This window comes from Cupressus sempervirens, chromosome 2, assembly GCF_028749045.1.
Source record: "Cupressus sempervirens isolate cs-2001-9-10 chromosome 2, ASM2874904v1, whole genome shotgun sequence".
NCBI classification, from domain to species: Eukaryota; Viridiplantae; Streptophyta; class Pinopsida; order Cupressales; family Cupressaceae; genus Cupressus; species Cupressus sempervirens.
In genome coordinates, this window is record NC_143119.1 from 8,700,861 (window position 1) to 8,725,889 (window position 25,029).

Sequence of the window (25,029 nt, forward strand, 5' to 3'; positions counted from 1 at the left end):
TCACTTTCCACATACCTATAATAAAAATTTTTGATTAAAACTCAAGGATTTGCATCATGAATTAATGTTTTTATGAAAAAAAACATTAAAAAAAGAAGATTTAAAACAAAATTTTAATCTGAAAAATCTAAAATTTTTAAGTGTGAACTCTTGAAAGTGTCCCAAATTGGCAATAAAAATTTCAGATCAAAATATTGAGATTTATCTCATAAATTAATTTTTTTTTATGGAGAACCATAAAAGAATTAATAAAAATACATTTTAAATTTGAAAACTCTAAATTTGTTATTATGATATCAGGACATCATCCTAAACTTTCAGTAAAATTTGTAGATTTTAATTCGATGATTTGGTGTGTAAATTAATTTTTCAATGAAAAAACCATAAACGAATTACTAAAAGTCCAATTTTGATTCAAAAATTCTGCAATTTGTGCTGTGCACGCCAAACATTGTCGCAAATTTGCAAAAAAAAAAAATCAGATCAAAACGTGTTATTTTACTAGCTCAAATAATTCGCATATGACAAAATCATTAAAAAAATATATAAAATAAATATTTTATCAGAAAAATCTAAAATTTTGCATGTGATTTTTCCCTATTGTCTAGAACCTTCAGTAAAAATTTCAGACCAAAATTCATCAAGTTGGTCTACTTTGTATGATTTTTATGAAAAATCATAAAAAGGATTAAAAAAGGAATTTTGATCAATTTTTTTATTAAAAATTTTAGAACATGAGAAGGAAGAAAAAGAAGAAGAAGAAGAGAAATAGAAGATTAAGAGGAGAAGAGGAAGAGGCTTCTCAAATGCTCATTTTCTCATCATTGTTGGATGCCTTCTCGAAGTGTCTTCAAACCTGCAACAAGTCAAACCTAGAAAACAAGATATAAACAAAAAACTAAAATGCAAAACAAAAAGAATGAGGCCAGGTGGGTGCCAGAAATGTATATGTGAAACTGCAGCCTATGCTAACACACACACTTCAACATGGTCTTTATATGCGGATTCATCCTGGAATGAACAATGAATTGTTCATCCAAGAATCAGCCAGCAAGGCAACCTGTTGCCTTCTATCTAGAAGGATTTTTCCTGTTAATATCCTTAGAATCGAGGTGCAGGCAAGCACACCCTCTATGAATGAAGGATTTAAAAGAAAATGCGACTAATCTATATGAGAATGTAGTTTAATCTAGAATGGAGTATGCACGTTTAATCTAAGAACATGTAAAAGAAAACTATGCTAAAATGTATGCATATTACTTTTAAGCTAACAATAAAAATACATGAGAATATGCTAAAGCTTAAATGAGTATGCAATTCAACAGCAATTCGATAGCAATTCAATTCAACCTCTTCTCTTTTTTTTAAATGAGGAATTGAGAGCTTCTTTAATAGAATCCAAGAATTGATCAATGGTCAAGATCAATTTGGATGGATGGTCAAGATTAGAAATGAGATTCATTTAGAATGGAAAGTTTCCTTATGAAAAGGAAGTTAACTAGTTTCTTTTGAGTAGAATAAGGAGTTAATTGATTTAATTCCTTTTATGATTTCAGTCAACTGAGAGTTTCCATTTCTGAACTGAAGAGAGAATATTGAAGAAGATATTTGATTTAAGGAAATTAAATATGACCTCATAATTGAGTATTCTAAATAGAATAATTAAATTCAACAATTAGAATGAGGATATTTAATTAAATCAAATATATTTAATTCCTTTGTACATTAGCTAAAGAAGTAATTTAATTTAATTAAAGTATAAATACTTATAATTAAATTAAATTTGAGCAATAGGTTTAATGTAGCTAGTTTGAGTCAATACTTGGGAATTAAATAAAGAGTGTGATTAATGCAGATTAGGATTTTCTGCATTTGACAATTAAGTCAAGTAGCAAAAATCAAAATAAGAATTTCCTAGTGAAATAGGACCTTAGAATTGATTTAGATAGACCAGAATTGGTATCATGGCAATGAGCCAATTTTGGGGTATTACAATCATCCCTGGGTATGTATTTGAATTATTAATCATTCTTTTGATAGGAGTAAATTTGGTGTATAAGTTTAGACACAGTCTATCTTGGGACAAACATCTCATTTTGTGTGACTTCTAGGAGGAAGCCAAAGGCTAGTGGGATAGGATGTAAGACCCTTTTTCATATGTAATTAATTAAATGTGAATTTCTTGATTAAACCTTTATAGGAGATCTAAATAGATATATGAGCATGACAAAGCAATGGCATGGAAAATGTTGTTGCTCTTGCTAGAAACCATGTAGATGACATCATGATAAATTATGGCTATCTTATGTATAATGATTATGATGATGGATATGAATTGACATTTTATTATTTAGGTGTCCTAATGGAAATTGAGATTAATTGATATGTTCATGTTTTGATACCTAGTGATTTGAGACTTACTACATTGTTCAATTGTTTAAACATTAATTTGTACTAATGATGATATGAGGTGTTTCACCTTATGATGATGATGTTAATTATGGTACCTTCATGATTAGGGTATATGCATTCAGATAGTTCAGTATGCCCTATTGATGATGTTTATCATGTTTTAGGTATACATATGCATTAAGATAATTATTTCAATACTTTAATTCAAACTGATGAAACTATTATGATGATTCAATTACGAGATTAGTGACAATTACATATGTGTTCAGAAATGAGATAGGGTATTTAAATGAAATTTTAAATGTTTTGATCAATGTGATTATGCAAATTTTATTTAAATATATGAAAGTGATGTTATCAAACTATTGATATTCAAATTGAGTGCTCAGGATAATTAACCATGGAATTAATCAAATAATTGGTAATTAACTCTATGTGTAAATTATAATACTAAGGTTGAATCCAATAAAGTGATTCAAACTTCATTGTCAAGTGTTCAATTTGTATTGTAATTTGAATATGTGTGCATCATTTTGTATTTTATGACATGCCAAATGTTATGTAAAAGTAAATCTTATGGTGTCACTTGACACTTGTTTTATGCATATGTGTGCTGACATGTCAATTTAGGATTAGCAGAGTAACCCATTAATCTGAGTTTGATTAGTTAGTAACCTTGATTAATCTCCTTAATTAGAGTTTAGTGGAAAGGTTTCATCCTTAGGTTTTTTAAGATCAAATATTTCAAGCCACTTGTATAGGCTCTAAAATGATCCTAAAGGCCAAATTTAATGTAATTCAAGTTTCCTAGTGGTATGTATATGGATTAGGAACCTTTTCCACCCTTATAGAACTTCCTAGCAACATTTATGAGCCCTAAAATATCCCAATTTTCCTTTTGTGCGAAAATGGATCATCTCCATGAGGTTATCCAAGTTTCCACTCCTCTAAAAAGTTGTCTTTATGATAGGGGCAAGTGGGAAGACCATTTAAGGCTTAAGTCAACTATGGAGTTATTGCTATTTTTGGGTGGGTGAGTTTAGAAGCTATTTAGAGTCTCTTTGAAGAGTTGAAGGTTGTTCACCCATTCTCTACATTTAGAGAAGTCAAGTTTTGGAAATTGCAAGGAGGAGAGGATTTAGCTCATCTCAAATTTTATTACCATAACCTTTGTGAAGGTAGGTTCTCCATCTATATGGTTATGTCCTTGTTCATTTCTTGTATGTGTTAAATTCTTGCATATTGTAGTATGTGTGTGTATTTGTATCATCTAAGGGATGGATATTGTGAATTTTATTTTTTTTCTTTTCATGTTTATTTTAATTGTTTTATTGGGGAAACTATGAAGGGAGTGTTGGCATTACTCACCCTTGAATAGGGTAGAAGTGGTCATGTATTGGAGAAGGGATTTAGTTGGACTCCAGGTCTATGAAGAGTCTCTTCTCATGATGAGAAGAGGGAGAAAGTAAGGTGATATGGGCCCTTTCTTATCAATAAAAAATGATTTTTTTTTTGGGGGAAATAAGGAGATAAAGAAATGGAAGTTTATGTGATTTGGTAGCCTTGGAAGAGGCATATGATTTGTGTTCATGATTGCCATCTCCTACCTCAAAAACCCCACCTTCTCCCTAGTCATAGTTTCATTATGAAACCAATTGTGCATACCTTGGATTGGAACTATATTTTGAGTGTGTCATTATGATTGTTTTCTGAATGTCACCCGATCGGTTACTGGTTCTCCTAGCTTGGGGTGTGGCCTTTCATCAAGGCCTTGGTTGGGAGGTGAGCTCTCCATGGTTGTTCTTGTATATTTACAAATTTCTTGGATAGTTCCTTATGGTGGAGCATCTCAAAATTGGAGCCTTGGTAGTGTCCCTTTAGTCTTGTTGGAGATTTCTCCTTATGATTTTTTTCAGTGTATCTTGTTACCTTGTTATAAGAAGAAATTATGTATCTCTATTGAGACCTATTGAATTGTAATTAATGATGTAGATGTTATTTAAAAAAAAAATATTATGATCCTTATGTATAAGTTTATTGTTGAAATGAGAATATGTTAAATAGATTTCATTGCAAATCATTTAATTGCTTGGAACGACATAAATGTAGAACTTTAGTTTTTCCATAAATCAACTTCTTGTAACCTTCGATTTAAATTTTGAATACAAGATGATTTATTATAATACAGATACATTGCTGCATAAAGAAATTAATTTTTATTATGGATACATTTTCTTAAGTTATTTAAAAATCAAAATCCATGTTTAATGGATATAGTTCTATAGTTGTATCTAATTTATTAATAAGACATAATGGATTAATCATATACATTATAAGGTAAATGGGAACTAGCTATTACCCCACTAATATATTCTTAAAAAATATTTAATACCCCTAATATGCCTATTCAAGTTGGAAATATTACCTACTAAATCCATTTTAGAAGTTCCCACAAAAATAAAGAGTTGAAAATTTTCAAAAAAATATGCATCTACAGGATGCTATAAAATACACGGGGAGGAGATTTAATTCAAAACTATGAGAGTCATTATAATAAATATAAATAAATAAATATACTTTTGAAATATACCAAATTCAATAGGAAAATATCCAAGCATACCATTATAAAATAATATAAACTTACCTTTATCCCTTACCTTTGAACTCACCATATAAACTTTATGACATAACTCCCCCCATTTTGGATTATCTAACCCATTCCCCACTTGTCCTTGTGTACAATATTAGGTGACATATGCATTGAATAGGAAATGGAGGGCAGAAATGGTTTTGAAAACTTTTAAGTAAATGACATTTCAATATTGCAACATGATTTACCTTTTTGTTCACCTTTTCTTGCAAACTTTTTAAACTTTCAAGCCAAGCAGGTGTACTTGGCCCTGGGCTGATCCTTGCTACATTTTATAGGCATGGGGAAGAGTACTAAGTACATATTTTTGGATACAATTGCTCAATTGTGTGTTGTCTTTGATGTTACACAAATTTCATATCAGTTATTAGTCAGAGTCTATCGAGCTCAGAAGGTTAGGAAAGAAGGTTTATAGTGTCTACCAAGTATTCTCAGACTTTACCTTGTGTAGACAGTTTTTGTCGAGATTTCAAGGTTAGCAAAAGAAATTTAATTCTTATCGATTTCACTCAGTAGCCAAAGGATTTTGCAGAATTTTTAGTGTTAACCGAGTTGAGATGGTTAACTTAGGAAATTTTTTCTGGAGTAGTGTTTACTGAGCAGGGTCAGCCAATGAAGGATTTCATTGTTTTGGGAAATAAAGTTTATTTGTTTAATGCAATATTTGTAGCTGACTGATGTATGGTTTATTGGTAAATATAACTTGTGAATGTGTTGACTGGATAATCTAAATGGTATGTATAAGAGGTCAAGTTGCAAATTTTAAGTGTGATGAATTTGATGTGATATGAATGTGAAGGAGGACTAATTATTGTAGAGCTAATTTTAAAGGATGATTAGAGATTATTAAGGAGCAGCAAAGCTATATTTAATCAAGGAGGATCTAATGGTGCAGAATAGAGACCTATAATCAGAAAATTGAGTTGCATTTTATTTAGGTTAATTCATTGTTACTTTCTAACCATTGTAGCAGTGATTCCAAAATCTCTTAACAGAGTTGGTTTAGGAGCTATTTTGTAAATCCTCTAACAAGGTGATAGTTCAGTTGAATTGTTCTAAAGACCTCTAGCAAGGCCACTCTTAATAGGGTGATTAAATCCTCTAATAGGGTCACAACTAACAATGTGTTTTGTAACCTTTAATAGGGTTGGCTCCTAACAGGGCTCACTTCAGAAGAGTGAAAATTGGTAGCTAATTACTTGGTGGTTTTTCCCATATTGGGTTTCCACATTAAATTTGGTGTCTCTTGTGTTCATGTTATTTGCTTTCATATGCATGTTAATAATTGTGAATGCTTAAATATTAGTAACAAGTTAATGTACTGAGTTACGACATTTTTATGAATATTTACCGAGTGACAAAAATAAGTAACTTCTTGACATCTAAGGGATCTATGGATTTGTTTTTGTGATAACTGATTCACCTTGCCCCCTCTCAGTTACTCCATCTATAATTCCAATAGTTGGTATTAGAGCTTTTGGTGCTTGTAGGAAAGATTTCAAGGATCTAAGCTAAAGATTAGGATGTCTTACAAGAGGGAAATTCCAAGACTTAATAGGGACAACTTCTCAGCATAGAAAGGATTGATGAGAATTCATCTTGCTTCTATTGGTGATACAAGGTTGAAGTACCTTGATGAAAAATATGTAGAGCCTACTGGCACATTATCTATCAATGATATTGCTAAAAAGAAGACTCACAACAACATGATGATAGATATTGTATCTGCCCTAAGTTATGAAGAATTTGATAATATCAAGGATTGCAAAACTACCTTTGAAATGTGGAACAAGCTGAAAGAGATATATGAAGGTGATGATAATGTGAGAAGATCCAAAGAAAAAAGTTTTTGAGGTCAATTCGATCAAATGAGGATGAGAGAAGATAAAAACATTGCAAAATATGTTGAAAGAGTTAAGGCAAGTGTTAGTGCAATCAAAGCATCTAGAGGAGATATCAAGGAGGAAATAATTATAAGTAAAGTTTTTAGAACACTACTTCCCATTTATGCAATCAGAGTTTCTACAATTTAAGAAAGAAGATGTGAAGCAAATCATAAGATAAATTTAGAGGCCATAGTTGGAAGATTGACTGCATTTGAGCTAGATAATTATGATAATTATGTTCCATCTGCCAAGAACATTGAATCAACATTTGAATCCAAGCTTTCACTCAAGGAGAAAGGAAAGAAGATAAAGGATTCTCAGTCAGATAGTGGTAAAGAATTAGAACAAATTTTAGATAGTTATCTTGAGGTGGTTGAAGCTCTACTAGCAAGAAAATATTCAAGAGGCAAAGGGAAATACAAAGGTAAGGTTCCTGTAATCTATTTTTCTTGTGAAGAAATTGGACATATTGCTGCTAGGTGCCCAAATAATTAGAACAAGGATGAGAAGAAAGGTCACAAGTTCAATGGCAAGAAAGACTTCAAATCATTCAAGGACAAAGGTAAGAAAACATGTTTTATGGCTAAAGATTCTAATGATTCTGATGATGAAGAAGAAGATGAAATTGTTTGCATTGTTGTAAAGGATGAGTTTAATAATGACGAGGAAATGACACTTATTTCTCATGTGAGCAAAAATGATACATGGATTATAGATAGTGGTTGTTCTCATCACATGACTGGTGATAAAACTAAGTTTGAACATTTTGAAGACTATGATGGTGGTAGTGTAAGGTTTGGTAATAATGAACCTTGTTGTATAAAAGGAAAAGGAAGAAGCTCTTTAACCAAAGAACTTGTATGTGATAATGCATATTGGGTAGAAGGACTAAAACAAATTTTTTTGAGTGTGGCACAACTACTCAAGAATGGATTCAAAGTGAAATTCATGCCTGGAAAAGCAAGACTGCTTGATGGCAAAGGAAATCTGATTGGATCAAACACTCAAACAAAAGGTAACTTATTTTATCTTGAACTTGTTGAATGTTCATGCTTTATTGCTCAAGTTGAAGAAATTTGGTTATGGCATAGGAGGTTGTGTCATGTGAACTCTGATAACTTGGTGAAAATAAGTAAATTTAGGAAAGTAGGAGGCATTCCTAACATAAAGAAACCTAAGGTTGGTCTATGCAAGAATTGTCAAATTGGCAAGATGGGAAAGACTAGCTTTAAAAGTAAAAACTATTAGTCTGAAGAAGTTTTAAAAATTGTGCATACTAATTTGTGTGGACTTATTGGAATTTAAAGTTATACTAGTGAAAAGTTCTTCATTCTTTTTGTTGATGATTACTCAAGAATGATGACTATCATGTACTTAAGATAGAAATTAGAAGCATTTGAGAAGTTCAAATGGTATTTGGCCAGAGTAGAGAAGGAAATAGGAAAAAGACTAAAATTCTTGAGGTTAGACAGAGGTAGTGAGTTCATTTCACATGAGTTCAATAACTTTTTCATTGAAAGGGGAATCAAAAGGTAGGTTTCAGCACCTAAAACTCCTGAACAAAATGGAATAGCTGAAAGAAGGAACAAATCTATCATGGACTATGCAAGAACCTTAATGATTGAAAAGAGCATTGCTATCAAATACTAGAAGGAAGCTATAAACACTGTAGTTCATACCTTGAACTAAGTATAGTTGAAGAAGGACACGTTCAAAATTCCCTATGAGTTATGGTATGGCTACAAACCCAATGTAAGTTACCTAAAAGTATTTGGAAGAAAATGTTACATTTTGAAAGATTCTAGAAAAGGTAAATTTCATGTGAAGGGTGATGAAGGAATATTTTGGGATATTCTTGCAAGAGTAAAGCATATAGATGTTTTAATTTGTCTACTCACAAAGTCATAGAAATTGCACATGTGAAAGTTGATGAGTTTGCATAAAGAACTAAAGAAGAAAGAAAAAGGGAACAAGAAGACTATAGAAGTTTTATTTTCATTGAACATGATACAGTACCAGATACGCTTGACAATCAGGAATCTTCTACTACTGAGTCTTTAGTAACCAAGTTGTAGGAAGTTCAAACCGAGCTATAGGAACTCAAGTCACATTCTGATGCTACCGATCCAATGACTATCGAGTCTGAAGGACCCAAGCTGTAGACAAGATAGTTAGAACCTAAAGCTAAAGTGCAAGAGGATGAAAATGCAAAGCATTCAAAAGGAAAGGAACCTATATTAGCTAAGTATGTTAGGAGGTATCATGCACCAAATTAGATCATTGGAGATAAATCTGAAGGAACTATGAAAATAAGTAAGTTGAAAGGCACTAGTTTACTTGCTGATTTGGAACCTAGAAATGTCAAAGATGCATTAGAAAATGAAAGTTGGATTGAAGCTATGAATAAAGAGATAGAGTAGATAGAGAAAAACAAAACATAGACTCTTGTACATAGGCCTAAAGACAAAAATGTAATTGGAACTAAGTGGGTATTAAAAAATAGGTTAAATAAAGATGGTAAGGTGTCAAGGAACAAAGCTAGACTAGTATGCAAATGATACTCTCAAGAAGAAGGTGTAGACTATGGAGAGACTTTTTCTCTTATCATAAGATTGGAAGGTGTCTAAAACTTACTTGCATATGCTACATATAAAGGATTCAAATTTTATTAGATGGATGTCAAGTCAGCATTTGTCAATGGTACACTAGATGAAGAGGTTTACATTGAACAACCTAAAGGCTTTGTTGATCCAAACAAGAAGGACATGGTCTGAAAATTACATAAAGCATTGTATGGTATGAAGCAAGTCCTTAGAGCATGGTATGAAAGACTACATAACTATCTTATTCAGATTGGTTTTCAAAGAACTAATGATAATAGTAGCTTGTATATCAACGAAGGACTAGATAATAAGATTGTTTTGGAAAAAATATTTGTAGATGATACTTTGTTCACAGGAAATGATGATCTTTACAAAATAAAATTAGAACAAATGAATAAGGAATTTGAAATGTCAATGTTTGGTGAGATCAAATTCTTTGTTGGTCTTCAAATTTAGCAGAATAAGAATGGCATCTACATCACTCAATCTAAATACATCAAGGAGATACTAAAAAAGTTTGGTATGGAAGACTGCAAACCAGTTGGGACTCATATTTGTACTGGATTGAATATTACCAAGGATGATGAATCAAAGGAAGTCGATTAGACATTGTATAGATCTATGATTGAAAAGTTGTAGTATGTAGTGCATACAAGACCAGACATTGCCCTTTCAGTTGGTATTGTAGTAAGATTTTCAGCAAAACTAAAAAAAATCACATGATGGCAATCAAAAGGATCATGAGATATTTGAAAGGAACTAAAGATAATGGATTATGGTATAAACTTGGAGGAAATCTAGGTTTAAAAGTATTTACTGATGTAGATTGTGCAGGAAACATTGATGACAGAAAGAGTACAAGTGGAGGAGCTTTCTTTCTTGGAAAAAGGTTGGTTTCTTGGACAAGTAAAAAGCAAAATTGTACATCCTAGTCCACAACAGAGGTAGAATATGTTGTAGTAGTAGTAAACTATTCAAATATTGTTTGGTTCAAATAGTTATTGGAAGGTATGAAGGAAGAAACCAAAGAACATGTTGTTATGCTTTGTGACAATACAAGTGCAATAAACATGTCCAAGAATCCAGTGATGCATTCAAAAACCAAGCATATTACTATAAAGTATCACTTTGTCAGAGAATTGGTACAGGATAACGAGATCAGATTGGAATATGTATATACAAAGGAACAAATTGCTGACATATTCACAAAACCTTTACCTAAGGATGCATTCTTGTATCTAAGAGGTAAGTTAGGGTTCATTCCCCTATCTAAAACTCACTAAAATATAGTTTTAGTGATGCATCAATAGGAACAGAATTGAAGATCTATTAGTTGATGCAACAAAGTAATGAAGACATTGCATATGAATCAGTACTTAAGGTACATTGAATTTCATTTGAGTCGTGTTATCTTTGGCATGTGTTGTCAAAGAGGGAGAGTTTACTGTCATATCTTTCTGAAATTTGCAAGAAAAAGAGAGTGTATGCAAGAGGGAGAGATTACTATGAAAGAGGGAGATTATTGTATTTAAGGAGTTTTTTTGAATGAAATGTAAGAGGGAGAAGCATTCTATTAGAAAAGAATTTTTTTCAAATTTCATTCTACTATGACATGTTGTGTTGCCATCAATGCCAAAGAGGGAGATTGTTGGATACAATTGTTCAATTGTGTGTTGTCTTTGATGTTACACAAATGTCATATCAGTTATTAGTCAGAGTCCACTGAGCTCAAAAGGTTAAAAAAGAAGGTTTATAGTGTCTATCAAGTGTTCTCAGACTTTACCTTATGTAGATATTTATTACCAAGCTTTCAAGGTGAGCAAAGGAAATTTAGTGTCTACCGAGCTTACTTGGTCATCAAAGGAAAATATAACAGAGAACAGTTCTTACCAAGCTCTCATGGTTAGTGAAGGAAATTTAGTTCTTATTGAGTTCACTTGACAACTAAAGGATTTCATAGAATTTTTAGTGTTAACTGAGTTGAGATGGTTAACTCAAGAAATTGTTTCTAGAGCAGTGTTTACCAAGCAGGGTCAGCCAATGAAGGATTTCATTGTTTTGGAAAATAAAGTTTATTTGTTTAATGCAATATTTGTAGCTAACTGATGTATGGCTTATTGGTAAATGTAACTTATGAATGTGCTGACTTGATAATTTGAATGGTATATATAAGAGATCAAGTTGCAAATTTTAAGTGTGATGAATTTGATGTGATATGAATGTGAAGGAGGACTGATTATTGTGAGAGCTAATTTTGAAGGATGATCAGAGATCATTGAGGAGTAGCAAAGCTATATTTGATCAAGGAGGATCTAATGGTGTAGAATAGAGATCTGTAATTAGAAATTTTAGTTACATCTTATTCAGGTCAATTTATTGTTACTTTCTAACCATTGTAGCAGTGATTCCAAAATCTCTTAATAGAGTTAGTTTAGGAGCCATTTTGTAAATCCTCTAACAAGGTGATAGTTAAATTGAATTGTTCTAAAGACCTCTAGCAAGGCCACTCTTAACAAGGTGATTAAATCCTCTAACAGGGTCACACCTAACAGTGTGTTTTGTAACCTCTAACAGGGTTGGCTCCTAACAAGGCTCACTTCAGAGGAGTGAAAATTGGTAGCTAGTTACTTGGTGGTTTTTTCTATATTAGGTTTCCATGTTAATTCTGGTGTCTCTTGTGTTCATGTTATTTTCTTTTATATGCATGTTAATAATTGTGAATGCTTAAAGATCAGTAACAAGTTAATCTACTGAGTTACAACATTTTTGTGAATATTTACCGAGTGACAACAGTAAGTAACTTGTTGACATCTAAGGGATTTGTGGATTTGTTTTTGTGGTAATTGATTCACACCCCCCCTACATCTTAGTTACTCCATCTATAATTCCAACACATATGGGACCTACCAATAGCCTTGGGAAGAGGGTAGATCACTTGACAAGTGGCCAAGTAGGTTAGGGGTAGGGTCAGGATTAAGAAAAAAAAGCATAGAGATTAGTATGATTAGGTAGGTTACAACGAGATTTGAAAAAGTAATATGGTTTAATTACGGTTTAGGATATTTAAATGTTTTTCTTTATTATTTTTTAATTAATAAATTTGAATTTTTTTGTGAGAAAAGGGGCAATTTAATAATAGTATATTTAAAAAGGGAGTTGTAGACTTAGTATAATGTTAGGGGATGGTTAGAAGTTAATGGATCGAGTTTTAAATTTTAAGTTGAATATTTTAATGGATATATGGAATTAAATTTCATCTTTGTGATTGAAAATAATAAATTTAGTAAAGTTGGTAAAAGGGATTATGAACATTAGTCTATAGGATTAGTATTGGAGTTTAATTGAGATAGTAACATAGGGAGGTAAACCCATGTTCTTCAATGTATGAGTATATGTATAATTAGGTTTAAAATAATGAATGAACCTAAGCATTATATTATTCTATTAAATATTTAATTAGATATAATTTAAATTTTTATTAATTTTTTTATTTTAAGGTGTTATTAGAATGTTAATGTGCATGTAATGTTTAAAAGGGGTTGTAAGACGAAGTTGACTAGACATCTTGAGTTAGTAAATTGGATTATGTTTTAAAATGAAATGAACATTGTAAACAATTTTATAATAAATATTTAATGATTTAAATTAATTTAATAGTTTATTTTAATAATTGGAATCAAATATTAAGGTATTAGATAACTTATTGTAATAATGAGACTAACTCACCTAGGAGATTGAACTAATACACTAAATGATTAGTAGATGAAATGATAACCTAATATAACTTATGAAATTACACAAACTTAATAATGTGACATACATAATGGTCAAGAAAGGTTGACCTATTCAAAGAATTAGCATTTAGTCAACCCGCCTAGTTGAACTAGACAAGGTGTTCCCATAACATCTTGACTTCAGTGTTTTTAACCTGCACAGTTGGTTGAAAGGTCAACTTTGCATCTAAATATAATGTAATAAAAAATAACTTTATTTCTTTATCAAACTCCATAGCACACCAAATGTAACATGTATTTAACATAGTGGATATTTAACTTTAAAAAAAAATAAGTTGTGTGTTTTTGCCTTGATATTTTGGGCATGATAGAATCTTTAGAGAATTTTAGTACGCATTGTTAGGAATCTAATCAAGAGGATATATTTATTTGTCAGGATGTTAGTATTGATTCTCACAAATGCTCGCTATCTTGGTAGAATAAATAGGATTAGTAGTTAGTATTGGGTTATGGGAGATTTTAGTCTCAAGATAAGAGGGAGATTGGATTTTGGTGGGAGAGTGTTATGAGTTTATCAAAAATATTTAGATTTGTGTGTTTTTTATATGGATGTTATTTAAAGGGTTGATGATGATTTTAATAGAGTTGTTCTAGTATTCTTCAAATAGGAAACTACTAAGTGTAAGAATTTTCCTAAGGGAAAAATTCACCCAGGAACTAAGAACTCAAACACAAGCACACAGTAGACCAAGAGAGAGAGAGAGTATGATCAGAATGACAATGTATTCAATATGTCATAATCCATGCAATTGTAAAAGTACACTAGGAGTGCCTGTATATAAAGGATTCTAAGATACATCTAGAATGCCTTGTAATCAGCATCATGATAAGTCATACAACCAAGCACATGTCCACCAGATATGTGTTATCCTCCATTAAGCATGGAAGTAAGTGCAGTGATGAGAGGATAAGCCTACAAGGGTGTGACACACAAATTAGTGTTGTAGACACCATGTGCTAAAATAGAGTTGTATACTCCTGTGTTGTCTACATGACAACTCAAAAAGGTGCGTAAACTCCTAAGTGTCTCAAAAATAAAAATAATAAAATAATGAAAAATAATTAAATAATGCATAAACCTAAGTAAATTTAAGTAAGTGTAATAAGTAAATACTTATTTACACCAACACCCCCCCTTAAGTGCAACTTAGGGGAATTCCCTTAAGCTTACGAACTAGGATGAAGATGCATAATGGGTCTTGGCTACTAGGCCATGTTAGGTACCCATTTACATAATGAAGATGCAAATCTCTCATAAAGCAGGGAAAGAGGGAAAACCTCATGAGAAAAACCCTCCCCCAAAAAGAGACATAAATAAGGATGCATCAATGGATGGAGTAATCAAGACCCCCCCATTATGACATACATCCAGTATATACAAAAGAGAATGAGAGAAGGAAGAGAGACAAAATAGGCTCCCCCACCAAAAGAAGAATGCCAACAAGTGAAAGCCGCTCTGATGAAGAAGCTGGTCCAAGAATGCAGAATGGTGTTCCTCCCCTTAGGAAGAAACAAAGGAAAAGGTACACTCTTAAAGATGTATGTTGGCCCTGAAACCTGCTCAAGTATCCCTGTATTGATGCTGAAGTTCACCCCTTCCAACTGTGCTGAAAAAAATGAATGTAGATCTGGCAAGGATGTCTGTTGAACCTGTTCCACTGAACCATATGTCTCCTCAACTGACAAAGAGACTTCCACTAATTTTTGTTCATAAGGATCCACAATCACGCCAACCTATGAAGATTGATTGTGTAGAGAATGGACATGAGGGTCAAAGTGAGCCCTCACAACAATTGTAGAAGAATCACCTTCATCAATGAGAAGATGTATGTCCTTAAGTGTGTCTCCCAAGTCAACTGAAGCTGGAGCTGGAAGCTGAGATGTACCATGCTATGTTGGACCTTTCACTATGGCAATATAAGCATGTGGATTGGATTGATGTGATCTCTCACTGCAACTGTGTATGAAGTGTGGAGAGGAGTAGAGGATAAGCTAGATGAAATCTCCTAAAAGTGAACATCCTTCTCCACAAAGATCTCATGAGTCTCTGGATCCATTAGTCTATAAGCCTTCACATTGTCTTCATAATCGATAAAGGTACAAGGCCTAGGTGCCGATACCTTGCAACTCCCAGAAGAAAGGTTTGCCCATGCTGGACAACCAAAGACTCTAAGGTGACTCACAACTAGTTTTCTACCACACCATGCCTCAAAAGGTGTCTTGCCATCTAAGGCTAGATGAGGAGACCTGTTAAGTATGTGAGTAGTACTGCTAATGGCTTCAACTTCTAATGTAGGATCAAGAGACTTGGCCTTTATCATGCAACTTGCCATTATCTTGAGAGTACTAATCCTCATAGCTGCAACATTGGTCTTGTGCAAACTGAATGCTGGTGAATTCTGAAGATCAATCCCCTCAATTCTACAAAAGTCCTTAAGTCTTCTATCTATATATCTATTCTCATTGTCCACCCTTAGTACTTTGATGGCTTTCCTTGACTTGTGTTCATTATGAGTCTTGAAGTCTTAAATCTTATGAACCACTTCACTCTTATGATGAAGGAAAAAGACCCAAATGAATCTTGAAAAGTCATCAACAAATGTGAGTATGTAGCGGCCTTGGCTGACTAAATTCACTGCAAAGGGTCCTACTTATACCATGTGAACAAGCTGAAGAACAACTAGAGCTCGAGAAGACTTCCCTTTATCATACTTCTCCTTGGGATTCATATCCACTGAACAAGATGAAAATTCTCCCTTAGAAAAGTTGATATTAGGTAGATCTTTGACCATATGTTTAGAGCAAAGTTGCTGAAGAGAGCAGAAGTCAAGGTGACCAAACCCCTCATGCCATAAGTTGATTTGTGAAGTAGAGTGAGTTAAAAAGGCTTGGGAAGGACTCTTAGGCAAAATTGAGAGAAGGAATAAAGCCTCTTGTCATTATTGACTTTTCCAACTGCTACCAATGAATCATCTTTTAGACTTCACACCATCACTAAATCGGGAAGGAACTCAACCTTATGACCATCTCCTAGGTGAGTGATTTGGTAAACTGATAGGAGATTGGAGCTTAGATTTGGAATGTAGAGAACATCTTTGAATTCCCCATTTTCCATTTTGACATGTCCTATCCCTTCAACTTCCATCTTAGCATCATCTCCCACAAAGATGTGTGGTACCTTTGACTGTTGCAATGAAGAAACGTCTTCCTTTAAAGAACCCATATGGTAAGAGGCACCTAAGTCAAGTATCCATTCCAAAGAAGAACTTGAGTTTGCCATAAGTGCTTGAATTTTACCTTTTGAAGAGGTTGGAGTTGTATCCTTGGAAGTACCTAGCACTTGAATCTTGTTCTTCTTGAGTAGATTTTCTAACTCATCAATTCTTTTTGTCTTGCAATGATGCTCGTCATGATTTGGCTTTTGTAGTATACACAAAAGCGTTTGTCCTTCTTGTCATTACTTCCCTTCTTGTTTGAAGAAGAATTTCCTTGTTGAGCGGAGGATTGTTGTGTCTTAGATTGTGTTTTTTGCTTCCACTACTTCTTTTTGTTGTTGCTTTTCCCCCCTTGACTTGATTTGTGATCATCACTAGCCACCAAGGCTTTCGTATTTGATGACTTGAGAAGTCCAAAATCCACCAAGCGAGATTGTTCAATAGTCAACATGTCTACAAATCCATCAAAAGAAGGCTTCTAGTAAGCATATCCCATGGTCAACCTGTGAGTATTAAAACTCAAAATAAAGTTGGCGTACTTAGAAGGTAGTCTTTTCAGGATATGATGAATCAACCTGTCATCCTTCATGGGATTTCTACAATCTTTTAGAAGTACCCTATACTCATTGACTTTGATGATGTAATCTTGAATTGTGTCATAATTCTTAGGATCCAAGAGAAGTAGATCATCCTCAATCTGAAATCCCTTTTCTTCATCCACTTTGCTAGACAATTGTTCAAGTTTATCCCAAGCTTCTTTAGAGTTTGAACAATTTTTAATGTGAAAGAGAAGATCCCCATGAACACAACTCCTGATAACACCTAAAGCATGTTGGTCTTTTTTTTTCCAATCAATGAGTTCTTTAGCATCAGTAGGTTTGGTAATTGTACCATCAACATAAAGACTATATCCTTTTTCAATTAATCTACTCCATGCAATATCTTTCCATGTAGAATGGTTGCATGAAGTTAGAGGAGGACATTTAAAACCCATGATGCAAAAATGTAAAGAGAAAAAAAGAGAGACACAAAAACATAGTACACACTCCCCCTTTTCACTCAATCAAAAGAACCCCCCAAAAAAGATGCTTTGGCACTTTATAAGTAGTGCATTTACAATGGGCCACTTGTCAAAACAAACAAAGTGGACTTTTTGATTTTGCTTTTACAACTGCCTTGTGAGGCTAAAATCTATCACTTAAGCATTGTAGCTTAGTTTTACAACAATTCTGAAAAAATAATTAAAGCTTTACAATGCCGAAAAAGGCCTAATTCTTAAAGTGAAAAATTGGTCCACACAACCCTAGAATCTGACTTTAGATTTAGAAAGTAGACAAAAAAAATGCACTTTCAAAAAAAACAAAACCTAAAAAAGTGACCAGATGTGCCCGTATGGAGCTTCTGAAGTTGTAAAATGCAAGATTATGCAGGTACAATCATTAAAAAATACAATTTTTGGAAAATCTATGCACCAAAACCACACCACTTGAAAATTCAGGAAGTTTTACCCAATTTCAAAAAAAATTGCACCTGAATCAGAGTCTAGATGTCCAAGTTATGGGCTCGCAAAGTTAGGCTACCAAACTGAAAAGAAATCTGGAGAGGGGTCTAGAAGGAAAACTACAAGTATAAATTTGATGGTCAAATGGAAATCACTACAGTTTTCAAACTCCTGGAAATGACTGTCAAACAACTATCAATTTTAAGACAATGTTTTGATGATGTCAGAAAAAAAGACAGTCCTTAGATGATGTGTCTGCTGACTCGATGTGTCTGTACTATACAGAATGTTCACATGGAAAATTAGTATGCTTACATGGAAAAACACTGGGTTCCATTGGTGACATGGCAGTCTCGCATGCTAACTGCGATAGCTAAGTTTGTGTGGTGGCTAAGTCAGCCAACATGGCAGGGAGAGAAGTCCACGTGGTTGTCAGCTTGTCTGATGTGGCGGATGTACTCTCACTAGGCGAGAAAATATCTTACATCACCAAAACTAAAAGACCCAACTAGAGGTTGGTTGTGTGCAGGCTACCAAGATTTCAAAAAGATGTTGCACCGAGAAATGCAAAATAGGTTGCCGGGAAACAGAGTTGCGATAATGTAAAATAGCGGCTAGGTAAAAGTGACGTCGAAATCTCTAAAGTTGACGTTGGGAATTTTGTTGAAACCCTCACTAAGAACCACTATCATTTCCAAAATTGGGAATACTATGTCAGAAAACCTTAATGCTGGTGTCATGATTGCTGCGTTGCCGGAGTTAACTTGCAGAGGCTAGAGAGAATAGTTACCCTCTGCGGGCGAGATTTTCAACGCGCCGAAAATAATTTTTGATGCTGGGAATCCAATGTGTGAGTTGAGAAATGATGGAAAAGCAATTTTGTTTGTCAGAAATGGGATTCAAAAATTGCACATTGGTCGTGCATAGGGTTTGTGGACTCTTTAAAATAAAAGGGCCGCAGGATTTATACAAACAAACTCTTTTAGTAGTCAGAGACAAGTCCACTAGTGGTGGGTTGTCTCAATGCCAAAAAAATTGTACAGTGTTTGCTGTGTTAAATTGGTATGGCATCAGATTTAATAAATCTCCTGTGACAAACCAATAAAATACCTCCAAATGGCAGATCCGGGGTGTCACTGCCTGGGTTTGCTAAAAAAAATTCTCTGCTGGGTGGGCAAATTTTTTTTCTGAAAATTAAATTGCAGAGAAATTAAAATACTAAAATGACCATACCCGTTGTGCTAATCGGGGCCTCCGGGTTCTGATTTGGAAATTTTTTTTGCCTCATGATCAACTTTGGGCCAAGGTAGCTGAGTTTATAGTCGATTTTCACCGGTTCAGCATTTCAAATGCAATGGCAAGGTCAGATCTGGCTCTAGATGCTCCTAGTTTTTGCAGCACTTCGAATTTGGGTTGAGGTGATGAAGAAAGTGTGGTCTTGAATGGCTATGTGATGAGAAAGTCTCCAAGTTGCTTTGATACCATGTAATAATTTTCTTAAGGGAAATATTCACCCAGGAACTAAGAACTCAAACACAAGCACATAGTAGACCAAGAGAGAGAGAGAGTATGATCAGAATGACAATGTATTCAATATGTCATAACCCATGCAATTATAAAAGTACACTAGGAGTGCCTGTATATAAAGGCCTCTAAGATACATCTAGAATGCCTCATAATCAACATCATGATAACTCATACAACCAAGCACATGTCCACCAGATATGGGTTATCCTCCATTAAGCACAAAAGTAAGTGCGGTGATGAGAGGATAAGCCTACAAGGGTGTGACACACAAATTAGTGTTGTAGACACCATTTGCTAAAATAGAGATGAGTACTCCTGCGTTGTCTACATGACAACTCAAAAAGGTGTGCAAAATCCTAAGTGTCTCAAAAATAAAAATAATAAAATAATGCAAAATAATTAAATAAAGCATAAACCTAAGTAAACTTAAGTAAGTGTAATAAGTAAATACTTATTTACACCAACACTAAGGATAATGGAGAAGGAAGATAATCCTATTATGAAAATTTAGCCTCAAGAACTTAATAGTATTGTGCATGAACTCATGCTACAAGACAAGCCAATTAAAATCCCACTTAAATACTTGGATATTAAGTTCAAGGTTTGAGAAATTAGCAATTGGAAAATCTTGCAAATGAGATTTGGGAACTTTGGCACCAACATTGATTAGAGAAATAGTCATGGGAGTAGGTGCATTTATAGCAACAAAATAATGCCCTTGTCATGATTGTGTAGTGATGCAAAATGGAAATGTCACTTATTGGGTAGAGGAACATCCAAATTATGAAGTAGAAGGGCTAAAAGAGTAGACTAGTCAGAAGGATAAAATTCAAGTTACTTGGGGCACCAATGTTCAACAAACTAATCCTAACATAAGTTATCACAAAGAAGCCTAGTTGATGGATGTTGAATTAGATTTCAAGAATGATATTGCAATTGTCACAAAAGGAGAACATAATTTTAGTTTGTGTATTTCAAAGAAAGAGAAAGATAATATGTGTTTGGATACAATTAATAATGATGATTATGAAGGAGAGGGAGCAAGTCAACCTATTTTTGCCACTAGAATTCCTCAGTATAAGAGTTGATTATTTTTTGAAGATGCAAAGGATTGTGTTGATGATGATGTAATAGATGGTACTATTTCACAATTGGGCAACAAGATGATTAAAGTAGATGTTTCTATAGGAAAATGAGAATTTTCTTCCTAACAATGCCTTTCCATTTTGCAATCACCTTCCACAAAGAGTTGTGTTGTTACAATGCCTAAAGTTTGGGGCAGGGAGTCAAAAGTGTGCCAAGACCAAACAAGAAGTGGATGAAAGAATCCAAAGTATGTTAGATGTTAAGTTTTAAACTAAAAAGAGATCAACAAGGAGAATAAAGGGCTCTCCTTGTCATCCATGAAGATAATTTCATGGAATGTCAGAGGCATAAATGCCTCTAACAAAAGATATAGAATCAAGAAAGTTCTTGATTCTTCAAAGGTAGATATTATTTTATTGCAAGAAACCAAATTTTCACAAGATCGATTTTCAAAATCTAATGGTAGTTTCACCCTTTGGGACTTTTTTCATGGTTAAGGTATTAGGGATTTTGAAGGTATGGTTCTGTTAACGAATCCTAGAACTATACAAGGAAAATGCATTGAATAGTCTAGAAATAAAATTACATGGTTTGAAACACTCTTTTGTTTGGTTAATGTATATGGCCCAACATCCACATGAGATAAGAAATCTCTATGGGATACCTTGATTCGGATTATTCAATGTCAAGATGATAGATTCTTCATCAGAGCATGGGATTTTAATGTAGTTTTGGATTCTTTAGAGAAGTGTGGGGGAATTATATCACCTGTGAAGACAATGCAAGATTTAAGTTCCTTTGTATTAGACAATAATTTGAGGGATGTGAAAACAAGAAATGGATATTTTACTTGGACAAACAAAAGAATGAGGTTTCTACAAATAATAGAAATGTTAGATTATTTTCTTGTATCCATATTATGGAATTTAGAGGACATCTATTTTGAGTAAGAAATTTTGGCCCAGTCAAATTCAAATCATTTCCCCATATTACTAAAAAAATCTATTTCAAGACTAGTTAATCAAAAACATTGGTCATCTTTTACATTCGAATGTATGTGGTTTAGGTATCCACATTTTCATTTTTTATTAAGGCAATGGTGGGTATGTGTGTGGACCTATGGTAAAGGGGACAAAGATATTCCAGTTCACTTCCAAGATTAAGTTTGTCAAGTCCTAGATCTAAGAATGGAATACAAAGGTGTTTATGAATGTCCTTCAAGAGGAGACTATTAGCTAAGATTAATGAAGGGATCATTAAATTTGGATTAACAAAGGACATTTATGAGTAATAGGAATGATCATAATTGTGTAGTAAGGATGAAGAGTACTAGAGGAAAAAGTCCATAGAATTTTAGTTGAGAGAAGGAGATAAAAATACTTATTTTTTCCATTCTTCTACTAAGAAAAAGAGAGTTGCAACCACAATTTTCTCAATTTTAGACAACAATTTTGGACATAAAATAGAGAGTATAGTGAGAATATGTTATAAATTCTTTAGAATAATTGAGAGGGGGGTGAATCAGTTACTCAAGGTCTAAATGTCCAATTAAAACTTTTCCATCAAGTAAAGTGTGTCCATCAAACTATTCATTCATCCAAGCCTAAACTTTTCCTACTTAGCAAGTTACTATAAATCAACATGCAAGCATAACATATGAAGAATCAACACATAACACAATGATTTATGTGGAAAACCAATTCGGGAAAAATAACTAGTAACATGCTACTCAATTCTTACTCTTCTGAAGTGATGCCCTATGAAAGGCTTGCCCTGTTAAAGGCTACAACACATTATTAAATGTGACCTGGTTAAAGGATTTAACCACCCTATTAGAAGTGGGCCTAGTTAGAGGACTTTAGAACATTCACTTAGAATGTCACTCTATTAAAGGATCTACAAATGGTTGTTAAACCAACCTATGTCCATAGGATTTTACCCTAACTGATACAATTGCTAGAGAGTAACAATAAGTGGTTTTGACTTGATTACAATTTTGCATATTTTAGATGTCTGTTTAACTTATAGCATTTTCCTGGCTTTCAATCTCTTTAGCTTTGATAGGTTGTCCTCCTCCCAAGCTATGTCTCCTTGAGTCTTCATGCTCAATGTACCAATGAAATCATCTCTCTCTAACCACTTATCGAAGGAGAGTCTCTGTGCCCTATTCTTCCTTCTCCTTGATGCCTTCACCTTGACACCCTTCAACCACTTCGCAATTTTGGCACACCAAAAAATCTTTCTTCTTGGCTTGTGACTCCTTAAATAGAAATCTAAAATCCTCTTTCCTACTTGATTCTTCCCTCCTTTAATTTTAGTTTGAATGGATTAGGTAGGGTTCATTGAATCTAACCCATCTCTTGTTCCTTCTAGAAACATCTTGAAGAATCCTCTTGAATTTGCTCAAAAATGGTTTATCTAAAAGTCTATGCCTCCAAATCATCATCCTTATCCTCCATCTAGTTCAAAAAATTCAAGGTAACAACCTTGTCAGCTTAGATTTGGCAAATCTTTGACTTTTCAAATAATGCAGCAGCTTGGCACTATTAAAATTTTGGTGCTCGGCATATACTGTGTTACTCGGGACCAAATGCATTTTATTGATGCTTGACACCTACTGTGGATTCACTTGACATCTACTAAGTTTTTTTGTTACTCAACATCTAAAGTTTTCTTGGCACCTGAACATGCTCAGCTCCTTTTGTATCACTCGGCACACACTAGATTTTGTATTTTCTCGGCACTAACTGAAAAATCTACTCAGCTCGAACTAGCTTGCTTGGCACTCACTAATGAACTTAGTTAAGCTTTGCAGTAAACCTTATTACAACTTATACTTCTAAAGTTTCTAACTGTGGGCAACCTCTGTATCTTCAAGTATATTGTCAATACATCATTTTATCATTGTCTTAACTGATCCTTGCACTTCATTACACAACCATAACTCAACCTTTCCCTTAGGTACTTTTGTTACATCTTGTTGATTAATTCCTCTTCATCAATCAAGTAATAGTACTTGGATCTTATAATAAATATTCATTCCAAAAAATAGCAGGTTTAACATTAGTGACCAAACAATGATTGAAAACATTCTCTATCAATAATCTCCCTCTTTGTAATCAATCTTCTTCTTACAATGATATTTTGAATCAAATTTCCAATAGAATATAGGAAAAAGGGGTTAATTTATTTTAAAAGTTAGTAATCCTATCTCTAGTTATAGATTTGGATAATGATAGATTAATGGCTCCATTCCCTATATTAGAATTGCAAAAAGTAGTATTTTCTCTTCCACTAGACAAGGCTTTAGGACCATATGGGTTTACAACACCTTTTTACCAAAAGTGTTGGGATGTTTTTTGTGTTGATCTTGTTTTAGAAGTTGAGGAGTCAAGAATTATTATACCAATATTAAGATATTTTAATACCACTAATATTACAATAATTCCAAATATACAAAATCCGACTACAGTTGTTGATTTTTAGCCCATATCTCTTTGTAATACTATATATAAGATCATCACAAAAGTTATCTATATATAAATCTAGAATATCATTCCATACATTGTTTCACAAGAGCAATGTGACTTTGTCAAAAGAAGTGTTATATTTTTGGAGTTTGATCAGTCTCCAAGTGGGAGATTATTGTGAAGTGGAGCCTAATCAAACCCATGGGTTCATTCAGCCCAATTTCTCCCTAGATTATTTCTATGGGGTTTTGGGGGCAACATCCACAAGATGAGGTCAAGTGGCATCGCCCTAGGTGTGCTCCCTATTGTAAGGTGGGGTCTTGGTGCAATGCCCCCAAAGGCAAAAATGACTCACTATTATAAAAGTCATCAGCTACTATTTTTCTATTGGATGCCTTATTCTAGCCCTAATTTTATAAGTGGAAAAATCTTGTATAAAATGCCTTAGGGTTAGGTATTTCATAATTTATGGTGATATCATAGCTTCTTGTGACAATATCGAGATGTAAGAGATTGCATATTATAATCACTAGATAATGATAATATTTGACTTGTTGTTGGTGGATGTAGCCCAGGGATTGCGTGAACCACGTTAAATCTTTGTGTCTTGTATTCTCTTCTATGCTATCTATTATTTTCTAATATTGGTTATATTTGTATGTAATTGTTATTTATGTTTGTGGTTGATCCTAATAAGAAGGGTGATAATGCAGGGTGCATTGGTAGCACACGAGACACTTATTCTATATATTTACTCCAGCTACTTAGTTTTGTGATTAAATTAGACATGATGAAAGCATATGATAGATATTTCTAGATTTTTCTAGTAAATATCCTCTATAAGTTTGTCTTTCTAAGAAATGGTGCAAATGGATGATGACATGT